At 44.5% G+C, this 13,391-nt stretch overlaps 1 pseudogene; it reads right to left on the bottom strand.

The window, feature by feature from the left end:
- The window catches only part of LOC135524459 (solute carrier family 66 member 2-like), a 113,117-nt pseudogene that overhangs the window by 62,520 nt on the left and 37,206 nt on the right, over positions 1–13,391 (bottom strand).

The following is a 13,391-nucleotide window of genomic DNA, read 5'->3' as shown; positions in this document are numbered from 1 at the left end:
ATTTTCCGCCATGACAGTTTTTACACATTCACATCTGAAGGTAAAATTATGACTTACATTCTAATATCTTGCTCTTATTTCTCTTCCTGAGGGTCCCAGTGATCAAATGAAGTGCCGTTTTCTTTGATAAAATCCATTTTTATAGCCTAAATCGAAACATTTTGTAAACCGTTTGTGCCGTGAATTCCATCTCTTATCAATTTTTACGGGGCATTCGACGTAATTACACACAATCGTTTATCTCGTAATGGTTGGTTTCAGTGCATTCCTCTGGATGTTTGCAACACAGCTAAACGTCATAGTTTTTTTGCGGGGAGTATTGACTGAAGTGAACTGATTTGAAGACAACGAGCAATGACTTCCTTGCGCACCAATAATTTTAGCAAAGCTTTGTTGATTGACTGTATTTCTGCCCAATGACCACTGATCTTCTTGAAATCTAGCTGGGTAGATAGCCAATGATCTGAGGTAAACGCCAGTATGTAATGGTTTTGGGTTGGACCACCATTCCTTGTTTGTAAATGCACGCGTAAGGAACTCCATTCTCGCCTTGACTATCAGAGGAGTTGCAGTGATGCTTGTTACGCACAGCAGTATTTTGTAAAGTAGTATTTTCAACGATTTCATTGAAGACATCATGGCGAATAAATCAGGTAAAGCGAAGTCCAAGTAGAAGTATACAGATTTGCACCAGATTATAGAAGAGATAGATCGGGGAAGTGAGACAGATTTTTTGTTTGAGGAATCTTTGAGTGTTATGATTCAAACAGGAGCTGCGGAGCTGTTCCATATGAAATAGACATTGGATGCTGTTCGGGGGAGGGCAGGCCCACAACAATGGCCGGAGTTGAATGGAACAGCACTTCACCTTAGTGACTGTTTCCTCTGCTCAATAAATACACATCTGTTTATTTTATGTGATGATAAAAGGCTCATACAATACAAATATATTTTAAATGTTTTCTTTCACAGTGATAGCGACTCTGACTGGGAGCCCCCGGTGCCAAACTGCCCGCTCTACCTCTGCCCCCTCTACTCCTGCCTCCAGTGGTGTTCATATGCCACAGTTCATTACTGCAGGCATGACTGTGCCTCAGGGCCAAAAGGGCAGAGCATGGAGGCGTCGTTGTGTTCTGTGTCGCATGACCTGCACCACTTGTTCAGTTTGCCTCTGCTTTACATCAGAAAGAGACTGCTATGGGACATGGCACATGCAGCAAAATATTGTGTAGAGGACTTCCAAAGGGTCTACTGGTTTTTTAAATATTTATTTTCTAATATTTTTTAAACATTTTTATATATTTTTTGTGTGTTAGATTTGCTTTTTGATATGTTGTATATAGTTATTTGCACTGTTGTATGTAGTTATAGGTAATTTCACCAATTCGGCCACTTGGGTACATTGGGCAACTTGTGTGGGACACCTAGGTGACTTCATGCTAAATGTCATGTAGCTCACCCTTTCCTGAAGTTATCAGTCTGAAGCTTTACACACCTACAGTTGCCCTCTTGTGTTAACCATTCAAATTTATCTCCAGCATCCTATCTGACTGTGTGGCTATTCTAGTACATGTGAAAGATGATGCTACAACAATAAAAAACAGAAAATGTATACTCTTTCTTTCTCTTTTCTTCCACCAGATATACTGTGTTATATTCTCCTGCATTCAATTAACATTTCCACAAACTTCAGAATGTTTCCATTCAAATGATACCAAGAATATGCATATCTTTGACTCTGGGGCTGAGCTACAGGCAGTTAGATTAGGGTATGTCTTCAGGCAGAAATTGAGAACAAGGGATGCAGCCATAAGAGGTGTCTGGGTTAGTGTCCCGCTCCTTGAAAGCGGAATCTCTAGCCTTTAGCTCGGTGCGGATGTTGCCTGTAATCCATGGCTTCTGGTTGGGGTATGTAAGTACGGTCACTGTGGGGACGACGTCGTCGATGCACATTTTGATGAAGCTGGTGACTGAGGTGGTATACTCCTTAATGCCATTGGATGAATCCCGAAACATATTACAGTCTGTGCTAGCAAAACAGTCCTGTAGCGTAGTGCCCGTGTCATCTGACCACTTCTGTGTTATCTGTAGTATTTTACCAGACGTAGCTGCTCTGTCCTGCCGAAAAACGGAGAAGCCAGCCAGCTCTATATTATCCATGTCGTCGTTCAGCTAAGTCTCGGTTAAACGTAAGATATTACAGTTTTTAATGTCCAGTTGGTAGGACTGTCTTAATCGTAGATCGTCCAGTTTGTTTTCCAATAATTGCACATTGGCCAATAATGCGGAGGGCAGTGGTGGTCTACTCACTCGGCGAGGAATTCTCACAATGCACCCAGACCTCCGCCCCCTGTATTTCCGTATTTTATTCACGTGAATGGCGGGGATTTGGGCATTGTCTTCACAAAGCATTGTATCCTTTGCGTCGGACTCAATCATCAAAAAATCTTTGTCCAGTTCGAGATGAGTATTTTCTGTTCTGATGTTCAGAAGCTCTTTTTGGTCATACGAGATGGTAGCAGCAACTGTAGCAGCAACATTATGTAAAAGATTTGATACAAGAAAATGCTAAAAAAACAACTACATTTCAGAGCTGGTTAGGAGCCTGTAAAAAGGCAGCCATTCCCTCCGGCAACCATCCCCTCCTCAGCATCTCTGAGAGAGCAGTGTGTGTGTGTGTGTACCACATTGGGTTTAGTGAGTGAATGAGTGTGCGTGTGTATGTACACTACCGTTCAAAAGTTTGGGGTCACTTAGAAATGTTCTTGCTTTTGAAAGAAAAGCACATTTTTTTTGTCCATTAAAATAACATCAAATTGATCAGAAATACAGTGTAGACATTGTTAATGTTGTAAATGACTATTGTAGCTGGAAATTGCAGAATTTTTATGGAATATCTACATAGGCGTACAGAGGCCCATTATCAGCAACCATCACTCCTGTGTTCCAATGGCATGTTGTGTTAGCCTTTTAAAATGATACACTTGGATTAGCTAACTGATCATTAGAAAAAACTTTTGGCAATTAAGTCAGCACAGCTGAAAACTGTAAAAAAGCACAAAAAAACTGGCCTTCTTTAGTCCAGTTGAGTATCTGAAGCATCAGCATTTGTGGGTTCGATTACAGGCTCAAAATGGACAGAAACAAAGAACTTTCTTCTGAAACTCGTCAGTCTATTCTTGTTTTGAGAAATTGCCAAGAAACTGAAGATCTCGTACAACGCTGTGTACTAACTACTCCCTTCGCAGAACAGCGCAAACTGGCTCTAATTAGAATAGAAAGAGGAGTGGGAGGCCCTGGTGCACAACTGAGCAAGACAAAGCAAGTACATTAGAGTGTCTAGTTTGAGAAACAGATGCCTCACAAGTCCGCAAATGGCAGCTTCATTAAATAGTACCTGCAAAACACCAGTGTCAAGGTCAACAGTGAAGATGTGACTCCGGGATGCTGGCCTTGTACATGTGTTTGCATCCTCAGCACCATGCACCCCACTGGATCTGGCATGTGAGCTATGTAAGAACCTCACAAAGAAATAAGCTACAAGATCAAGTTGGCAGGTACACACGAAACGAGGCCCATTGTCACGCCCTGACCTTAGAGAGATGTTTTATTTCTTTATTTGGTCAGGTCAGGGTGTGATTTGGGGTGGGAATTCTATGTTGTATATTTCTTTGTTTTTGGTCGAGTATGGTTCTCAATCAGAGGCAAATGTCTATCGTTTTCTCCGATTGGGGATCATACTAAGGCAGCCCTTTTTCCCACTTTCTGTTGTGGGATCTTGTATTTTTTTGTTGAATGTGTTTGCACTACTAGCTTTACGTTCGTTGAGTTGTTTATTGTTTTTTGGTGGAACATTTAAAATTAAAGGAAAATGTACGCCTACCACGCTGCACCTTGGGCTCATTCCAACAATGGACGTGACAGAAGATCCCACCACAACTGGACCAAGCAGCGTGCTCGGGAGGAGATGGCATCCTGGTCTATAGAGGTTGAGGGGAGAATAGCCTGGACTTGGGAGGAAGTATTGGAGAGGTATAAGAGCCTGCCATGGAGGCAGGCAGAAGCAGCGAAGGAGGGACAGCAACAAAGTTGGGGAGGTAGGCCACAGAAACACCAAGACATTTTTTTGGAGGGGCACATGGAGCAGTCGGCGGTGCTGAGGAGCGAACCAGAGCCAGTCTGTGAGAAGAAGGAGGATTTGGAGGGGAAATAAATGGGAGAGTTGTTGAGTTGGTGGAGGATACACAGATTTGGTATAAAGGAACGTGTTGTCAGTTTAGTGCCACCTGAGTCAGCTCCCCGTACTCATCCTGAGAAGTGTGTTAAAGTTCCGGAACTATTGATGCCGGCTATACACACCAGGTCTCCAGTGCATCTTCACAGCCCAGTGCGTCCTGTGCCAACTCCTCGCACTCCCCCTCAAGTGCGCTTTCCCAGTTAGGTGTGTCCTGTTCCTGCTCCTCGCACTCTCCCTCAAGTGCATGTCCCCAGTAAGGTCCATCCTGTGCCTCCTCCCCGCACTCGTCCTGAGGTGCGTGTCATCAGCCCGGTGCCACCTGTACTGGCACCACGCATCAGGCCTCCAGTGCGCCTTCCCAGTCCAGTACCTCTTCCCCGCACTCGCCCTGAGGTGCGTGTCATCAGCCCGGAGCCTCCAGCGACGGTCCCCAGTCCGGAGCCTCCAGCAACGGTCCCCAGTCCGGAGCCTCCAGAGACGAGCTGCAGTCCAGAGCCTCCAGCGGGGGTTCCCAGTTCAGAACCCCCGGTGATGATCCACGGTCCGGTTCCTCCGGCGACGATTCACGGTCCGGAGTCTCCGGCGACGAACCACGGTCCGGTTCCATAGAAGTGTAGGGATCAGCGTAGTGAGCGGGGGCTAGGTCCTGAACCGGAGCCGCCACCGAGGGTAGATGCTCACCCGGACCCTCCCCTATAGGTTCAGGTTTGCGGCCGGGAGTCCTCACCTTTGGGGGGGGGGGTACTGTCACGCCCTAACCTTAGACAGCCGTTAGGCCAGGGTGTGATTTGGGGTGGGCATTCTATATGGTATATTTATTTGTTTTTGGCTGATTATGGTTCCCAATCAGAGGCAGCTGTCTATCGTTGTCTCTGATTGGGGATCATACTTAGGCAGCCCTTTTTCCCACTCTCTGTTGTGGGATCTTGTCTTTTTGTGTTGCATGTGTTTGCACTACTAGCTTTACATTCGTTGAGTTGTTTATTGTTTTTTGGTGGAACATTTTAAATTAAAGGAAAAGGTACGCCTATCACGCTGCACCTTGGTCTCATTCCAACAACGAACACATGAAAACTGAGCAGTGCAACCAATTTGTTTGTGGACCCGAAGCACAAAGAGAAGACGCGATTGATTAATGTGTAAAGGCACGGAAATAATAGCACAACACAGTGTTTGATACAACCAACAAATCACAGTTTAAAATTTTATCATGAATATTTCCACAAATATTTCTTTATGCAATTAATTGTTTAGATTTGTTCATGACTGGTGCTTTTGTTTAGGAATACAGCAAATAATTTCACCTGCACACCTGGCTGGTTATATTATTATTCTCATATTATTTGTTTCTAATTTGTTAAAAGAAGCTGTAACTGGACTTTATTAATTACTATAACTCTATTACTAATCAAATCTACAAATAAAGGTGATCAAATTGATTACACTGTAATGTTTTTATTGTAAGGGAAATGAAAATAGGCTACAGGCCTACGTTTTTTCTAGGACTTTGTAGAATTATACAAAACATATCCTTGACTCTATCTATCTCTGTTGTTATTTTTGTTTGTTTGCACGCCTTGCAGGTTGAGAGCATCTGATGCATATGCTAAAGGGGAAGCCCAGCAACTTTCTCTAGCTGGTACTTATATTCTAAAAGGCCAGGCGGTTCTAGTTTTAATGCATTCAATATATTATTATTCCAGTCTTTTACCGTTCTGATTGTTGGAGTAGACACGTTGTTTGCAGAGCACACAACCTATGCTACACTTGTGAGAAACAAGTTTTGGTTCATTTCATTCCATTTAAGCGTTTTGTCAATTTCGTCACAGTCTTTTGTTTGGAGCCCTCCTGTCAATGTTGAGTAAGGATGCACAACTGATTACACATAGAAGTAGGCCTATAGGCTACCGGACCTCCGCAGAAATGTATGTATATATGTGTCCATTTGGGGATATGATAGTATTTCTGATTGGCTTATTGCACCACGACTAATGAGCTGTGGAGCTTCTCAAAGTAATGTTTTCTTCACCTCATACAGCAAGAAAATGAAGTCTGTTTCTACATTCATTGAGAATAACAATAGCTCCTCAAATGTATTAGAAAAATCTTTCCAGCTCTCTCCCTTTCGATATCCACTCAGCGTGAAAGAAAAAAACGTCATACTTTGACCCAGTGGAAACATCATAAAATAGGCCTACCCAAATACTTCTTATCCCTTGAGCAAATAGTCTACAGCGGTGTCTGTCCCGAGCTCACTGGCACAGGAAACTCTGAGGGCCCAGAATATGTTGCAAGGAGCTTCTGTAAAGACCCAAGTTAATAGTTGATACAATGTTTGATGTCAGGATATTTTCTACCTGCAGATTGCAATGTTTTCATTTGTTGGCTTTTTGGGCAATTTTTACATAGTTGGCAATGGCAATAGAAGTAACTTTTTAGGATTGTACCATTTAGATTTGGATAGAATTTTGATTAACCACATGACAATGATTTTGTGAAGGCGCGAATCAGACAGGTGTGAATCCGACAGGTGCGTTGTATGCAATTAAAAAAATCAAAATAAATTTACGACCGCTCAAGAAAGAAAACTGTCGACCAACAGCCTATTGACATACAGTATACACCACACAGGGTTCATGGAGTGTGTTACAGCCAGGCCACTCACTCACCTCATGCTGCGGGTGGAGTGGTTGTGGAAGTTCTGCAGCAGCTGTGGCACCCCCAGGATGGCATCGAACAGCATAGCCAGGGAGACTCTCCACAAACAGCACAGAGTCCAACAGGAGCAGGGTGAGGAAGGCACACAGCACCGTGAAGGCAAAGCAGAACAGCAGGTAGTCCTGAAACGCATTCCAGCTCCAGAAGTAGCGCAGGTCCAGATCTGAGAGGGGGGAGAGAGGAGGGAGAGTGGGAGAGAGATGGGGAGGAAAGGTGAGGGGGTGCGGGTGGAGGAAGGAAAGACAGGAAAGAAAGAGAGGGAGATAGATGAGAGGGAAAGATGTGGAGAGAGATTCCTTCATTAGAAAATGCAGACATTCATTGAACACAGCACATAAATCAATAGAGTGCAGGTAAGTGAATGAAACAAATGAGAGACTTTTTAAAAAGCTTTTCACATTTACATAATATCTGGCTCTGGATCCTGCAAACGTCATCACTGAGCCCATTCCACCACATAGTGCCAATACAGAGCTACAGTACATAGAGCTATTGTAATAACTCAGTCAGCCAGATTTTAAAAAAAATAAAAAATGATATTAAAAGTACAGAGTGAAGTCAAATTTAGCCCCAGAGACTAAGCCTACACTCTGACCAATGAGAAAGAGAAATGCAATGTGGCAGCTAAAATAAAATGTGGTCAGACAGAGCTCCTCTCTCACTAACAAATATTAATTATTCAGATATTTTAAGACTATTTCAACTTCCATCCATTATTTTCCATGTTTGCACTGGCAGCGCAATAGGGTAGGCCTACTGTATATAGTAGCAGAACTCAGGAGAGGAGACAAACCGTTCACAGAGAGGCATGTAAATATACAGTTCCAGATCTGCTTCACTGGCTTTTATTGCCATTGTTCATCACATTAGAGTCTAATGGATATATGGATATAAAAACCTAAAAGGAGATAGGAGGAAGGCAGCGTGACATCAAAGCTACGAGAAATCAGAAATAGAAAGGGAAATACCTAGTCAGTTGTACAACTGAATGCATTCAACTGAAATGTGTCTTCCGCATTTAACCCAACCCTGAGTACTAAAGAGAGCCCTGCGTGTCACAAGCTGAGATAAGGGTCTAGCTGAGTGTGATACCTAAAATCCAGACACAACCATGCAAATCGAGCGCCAGAGGTTCTCGGTTTGGTAGTGGTAGGTATAGGACCAGTCAGCTCCTCACAAGACAGTAATCCCACATGATGAATGGCCTCGTATTCCTTTGAAATTACCAGAGAGGGGGAATTGAACGAGCTGACATCAGCTGAATGGAATTTATAGCGAAATAAGAGCCCATTGTAAGTGAACCGACTGGACTGTGATGTTCCATGTAGGAAGTGGCCGTGTTCCGCGTATTGTCAATAGGTTCTGCGTTCTGAGATTCTGCAAAGAACACTTGGCAACACCTGTCAGGGGAACAGTGATGAAGATGGTACACCCCCGTCAGGAACACAGCAGTTTACACACCACCGCTGGGCTCACGGAATTGTGGGAGAGGCAGTGAGACATCTCATAGCGAGAAGAATGCATGATTAATGTCCTTATCATGGGACACCTCCTACAGATCCAATACAAAGATAGAACAGGAGATAGGATCTGAGGGGGACAGGACACAGGCACGAGCGCTGAAACACGCCCGCACATACACACAGAGTCGCGTCCGTCATTGTAGTGAGGGCCGGTGCAGTGCCCAGGCTGTCTCAGCACATGAATAATGTCTGTAGAGTCAGACGCTGACACTGATAGCTTCTGAACAGGGCCTGGCAGAGGCCTTATTCAAAGAATCCTCTGAGGACTTCATTTTTCACCTGTGAATAAAATCAGATTGATTTGACCCCCCCCCCCACATCCCCTTATTCTAGTGTGCTGGCAGCTGCAGGGGCAAGCTCTGCCATTTGTCAGGAACATGAAAGCTCTTCTCTCCTTTAAATAAGGCAGGCAACGCTGCTGAGAGCAGCAGTACTACTGGCACTCCTAAAGCTTGACCTGTTTTCCAAACTGTGGTCTGTTTTGTCCAAATACAGTATATTGTAGTTCCCTCTCTCTACTCACCCTCTCCTTTTAATAAAGCCTGGTAGTTTTATTTGCACAATCATAAAAACACCTACCTCAAAAAACACCTACCTCAAAACATAATGAAGAAACGCAACCAATGGATTTGCATCACATCCAAAAGAAACAAATCCGTAAATCTACCCCTCTCTCATCTCTGCCCCTCTCTCCCTCCCTTGTCATCCTTCTCTTTCGCTCTCGCTGTCATCCAGGCTGCTGCACCATCTGAGGCAGGCTGGCCTTACCAGTGAGATCCCTTTCAGTGTTGTGCTTACCTTAGCCAGTCTGGAGAGCAGAGCAGTAGTGATGTGCAGGTCAGCTGTTTGTTCACCCACACCCGCCCGCAATTGGGAGCAACCCATCCCCATGGTGCCGGAGAAGGGTGACGTATTACATGTCCCCAACTAATTTTTTTTTTCTAACGTATTTTTTTATTGATTTTGAACATAATGTTGCTGATACCGTCTCATATGACCAAAAACAACTTCTGGACATCAGGACTGCGATTACTCACCACGGACTGATAGAATCCTTTTTTTTCTTTAACGAGTCTGACAACCCCGACGTGAATGATATACTGCTCTCCTGGGAACAGGCCCAGATACCCATGATTTGCGTGAAGAGAAGGCGAAGAAAAAGGGGCCAAAGGGCAGGCTGCCTTCTGAGAATTCGTAGGCGATCGAATAAACCCCCACATCCTTCCATTCTGCTAGCAAACGTGCAATCTTTGGAAAATAAAATAGATGACCTACGCGGAAGATTAAACTACCAACGGGACATTCAAAACTGTAATATCTTATGCTTCATGGAGTCATGGCTGAACGATGACACTATTAACATACAGCTGGCTGGTCATACGCTGTACCGGCAGGATAGAACAGCGGCGTATGGTAAGACAAGCTGGTGCACGATATCTATGGAAGTCTCGAGCTATTGTTCACCTGAGGTAGAGTATCTCATGATCAGGTAGACCACACCATCTACCTAGAGTTTTCATCTGTATTTTACGTAGCTGTTTACATACCACCACAGACTGAGGCTGGCACTAAGACAACATTGAATGAGCTGTATTTCGCTATAAGCAAACAAGAAAACGCTCATCCAGAGGTGGCTCTCCGAGTAGCCAGGGACTTTAATGCAGGGAAAATTAAATCCGTTTTACCAAATTTCTATCAGTATGTTTAATGTGCAACCAGAGGGAAAAAACTCAGGACCACCTTTACTCAACACACAGAGATGCATACAAAGCTCACCCTCCATTTGGCAAATCTGACAATAATTCTATCCACCTGATTCCTGCTTACAAGCAAAAACTAAAGCAGGATGCACCAGTGACTCGATCAATAAAAAGTGGTCAGAAAAAGCAGATGCTAAGCTACAGGACTGTTTTGCTAGCACAGACTGGAATATGTTCCGGGATTCCTCTGATGGCATTGAGGAGTACACCACATCAGTCATTGGCTTCATCAATAAGTGCATTGATGACTTCGTCCCCACAGTAAATGCATGTTCACAGAAGCCATGGATTACAGGCAACATCTGCACTGAGCTAACGGCTAGAGCTTCCGCTTTCAAGGAGCGTGACTCTAACCCGGAAGCTGACAAGAAATCCCGCTATGCCCTGCGACGAACCATCAAACATGCAAAGCATCAATACAGGACAAAGATCAAATGGTACTACACCGGCTCTGACGCTCATTGGATGTGGCAGGGCTTGCAAACCATTACACACTACAAAGGGAAGCCAAGAGCTGCCCAGTGACACGAGCCTACCAGACGAGCTAAACTCGCTTCGAGGCAAATAAAACTGAAACATGCATGAGAGCACCAGCTGTACCAGAAGACTGTGTGATCACGCTCTCCGCAGCTGATGTGAGCAAGACCTTTAAAACAGGTCAACAGGTCAAGGCTGCAGGGCCAGAAGGATTACCAGGACAGGTACTGCGAGCGTGCGCTGACCAACTGGCAAGTGTCTTCACTGACCTCTTCAACCTCTCCCTGTCTGAGTCTAATACCAACATGTTTCAAGCAGACCAACATAGTCCCTGTGCTCAAGAACACTAAGGTAACCTGCCTAAATGACTACCGACCTGTAGCACTCACGTCTGTAGCCATGAAGTTCTTCGAAAGGCTGACCATGGCTCACATCAACACCATTATCCAAGAAACCCTAGACCCACTCCAATTTGCATACCACCCCAACAGATCCACAGATGATGCAATCTCTATTGCACCACACCGCCCGTTCCTACCTGGACAAAAGGAACACCTACGTGAGAATGCTATTCATTGACTACAACTCAGCATTAAAAACCATAGTGCCCTCAAAGCTCACCAATAAGCTAAGTAACCCTGGGACTAAACACCTCCCTCTGCAACTGGATCCTGAACTTCCTGACGGGCCGTCCCCCAGGCGGTAAGGGTAGGTAACAACACATCCGCCACGCTGATCCTCAACACAGGGACCCCTCAAGGCTGCGTGCTCAGTCCCCTCCTGTACTCCCTTTTCACTCATGACTGCACGGCCAGGCAAGACTCCAACACCATCATTAAGTTTGCGGATGACACAAGAGTGGTAGGCCTGATCACCGACAACAACGAGACAGCCTATAGGGAGGAGGTCGGAGACCTGGCCATGTGGTGCCACGACAACAACAAAGGAGCTGATTGTGGACTACAGGAAAAAGAGGGCCGAGCACGCCCCCATTTTCATAGACAGGGCTACAGTGGAGCAGGTTGAGAGCTTCAAGTTCCTTGGTGTCCACATCACCAACAAACTAACATGGTCCAAGCACACCAAAACAGTCATGAAGAGGGCACGACAAAACTTATTCCCCCTCAGGAGACTGAAAAGATTTGGCATGGGTCCTCAGATCTTTCAAAAGGTTCTACAGCTGCACCATCAAGAGCATCCTGACTGGTTGCATCACTGCCTGGTATGGCAACTGCTTGGCCTCCGACCGCAAGGCACTACAGAGGGTAGAGCTACCTGCCATCCAGGACCTCTATACCAGGAGGTGTCAGGCTGAAAATTTGTCAAAGACTCCAGCCACCCTAGTCATAGGCTGTTCTCTCTGCTACCGCATGGCAAGCGGTACCGGAGTGCCAAGTCTAGGTCCAAGACGCTTCTAAACAGCTTCTACCCCCAAGCCATAAGACTCCTGAACACCTACCCAGACTATTTGCATTGCACCCCCCCCTCTTTTACACCGCTTCTATTCTCTGTTGTTATCATCTATGCATAGTCACCTTAATAACTCTACCTACATGTACATATTACCTCAACTAACCGGTTCCCCCGCACATTGACTCTGTACCAGCACCCCTCTGTATATGGTCTCGCTATTGTTATTTTATTCCTGCACTTTAATTACTTGTTACTTTTACTTCTTATTCTTATCCATATTTTTTTTTTTACTGCATTTTTGGTTAGGGACTCGTAAGTAAACATTTCACTGTAAGATTTTAAGCATGTAAGATCATTTCACTGTATGATCTACACCTGTTGTATTTGGCAATTGTGACTAATAACATGTTATTTTATTTGATAAAGACGGCACCTTTACAGACAGTCCTCCACTCCTGTTCCCAAGTCAAAATGTACATTTGGGGGATATAATTTTACTGCAAGAACTGCTTAATTCTGCACGAGTTAATATTATGTAAGGCTATGTGAGAGGTTATAGACCTACAGTCAGTGTTCTCATTTCAGTTACTATTCCATTTAACCCATCCGAACAGTACAGTTCCATTCACATGCCATATTTGAAGTCTTGTGACTGTAGAATTTGTTCAGTGCCTCACAGTCATCACACATAACATCTCTCCCAAACATTAGGCTACTGTTCTGGCCCTCCCTTCTCTTTATTTTCAACTTTAAACCCACTCCGACATTGTCCTTTTTGCCTCAGTGGATCTATGTTACATTTTTCTGCCTAAGTTCCCAAAAGCATTTGGCAATTGCCGTGAATTTGGCACGCTTACAGCTAAAGTTTAGGCTTACACACGAACGTCAGATAACAATAATGAAAGAAAAACCTCAATGTAGCCTATAGATCTTTATTGCACAAGAATGATACATTTACCGATTTAAAAAAATCTTGATTTAACATGACCGACACCCACACAGCCTTCATCCACACAATATTGTACTACCTTAAACCCGCGTGCCCCCTGCCCTGCGGATATATCTGCGGGGACTGTAGGTTTGGAGTCATCCCGCGCATCACTACAGAGCAGACTTGTTGACGAGCCGCACTTCAAAAGACCCGCACAAGAGGCACCACATCAAGGAGTGGGGAGGTGAGGTGCACTTATTTTTTCCCCCAGCTCTTCAGATCAAACATTTTAATTACTAAAATAGCAGAAAAACTCAAAGCACTCAATGGAA

The sequence above is a fragment of the Oncorhynchus masou genome, chromosome 31 (genome assembly GCF_036934945.1).
Source record: "Oncorhynchus masou masou isolate Uvic2021 chromosome 31, UVic_Omas_1.1, whole genome shotgun sequence".
Lineage (NCBI taxonomy): Eukaryota > Metazoa > Chordata > Actinopteri > Salmoniformes > Salmonidae > Oncorhynchus > Oncorhynchus masou.
Note: the sequence above shows the minus strand (reverse complement) of the source record. Positions and strands in the feature narration are given on the sequence as shown.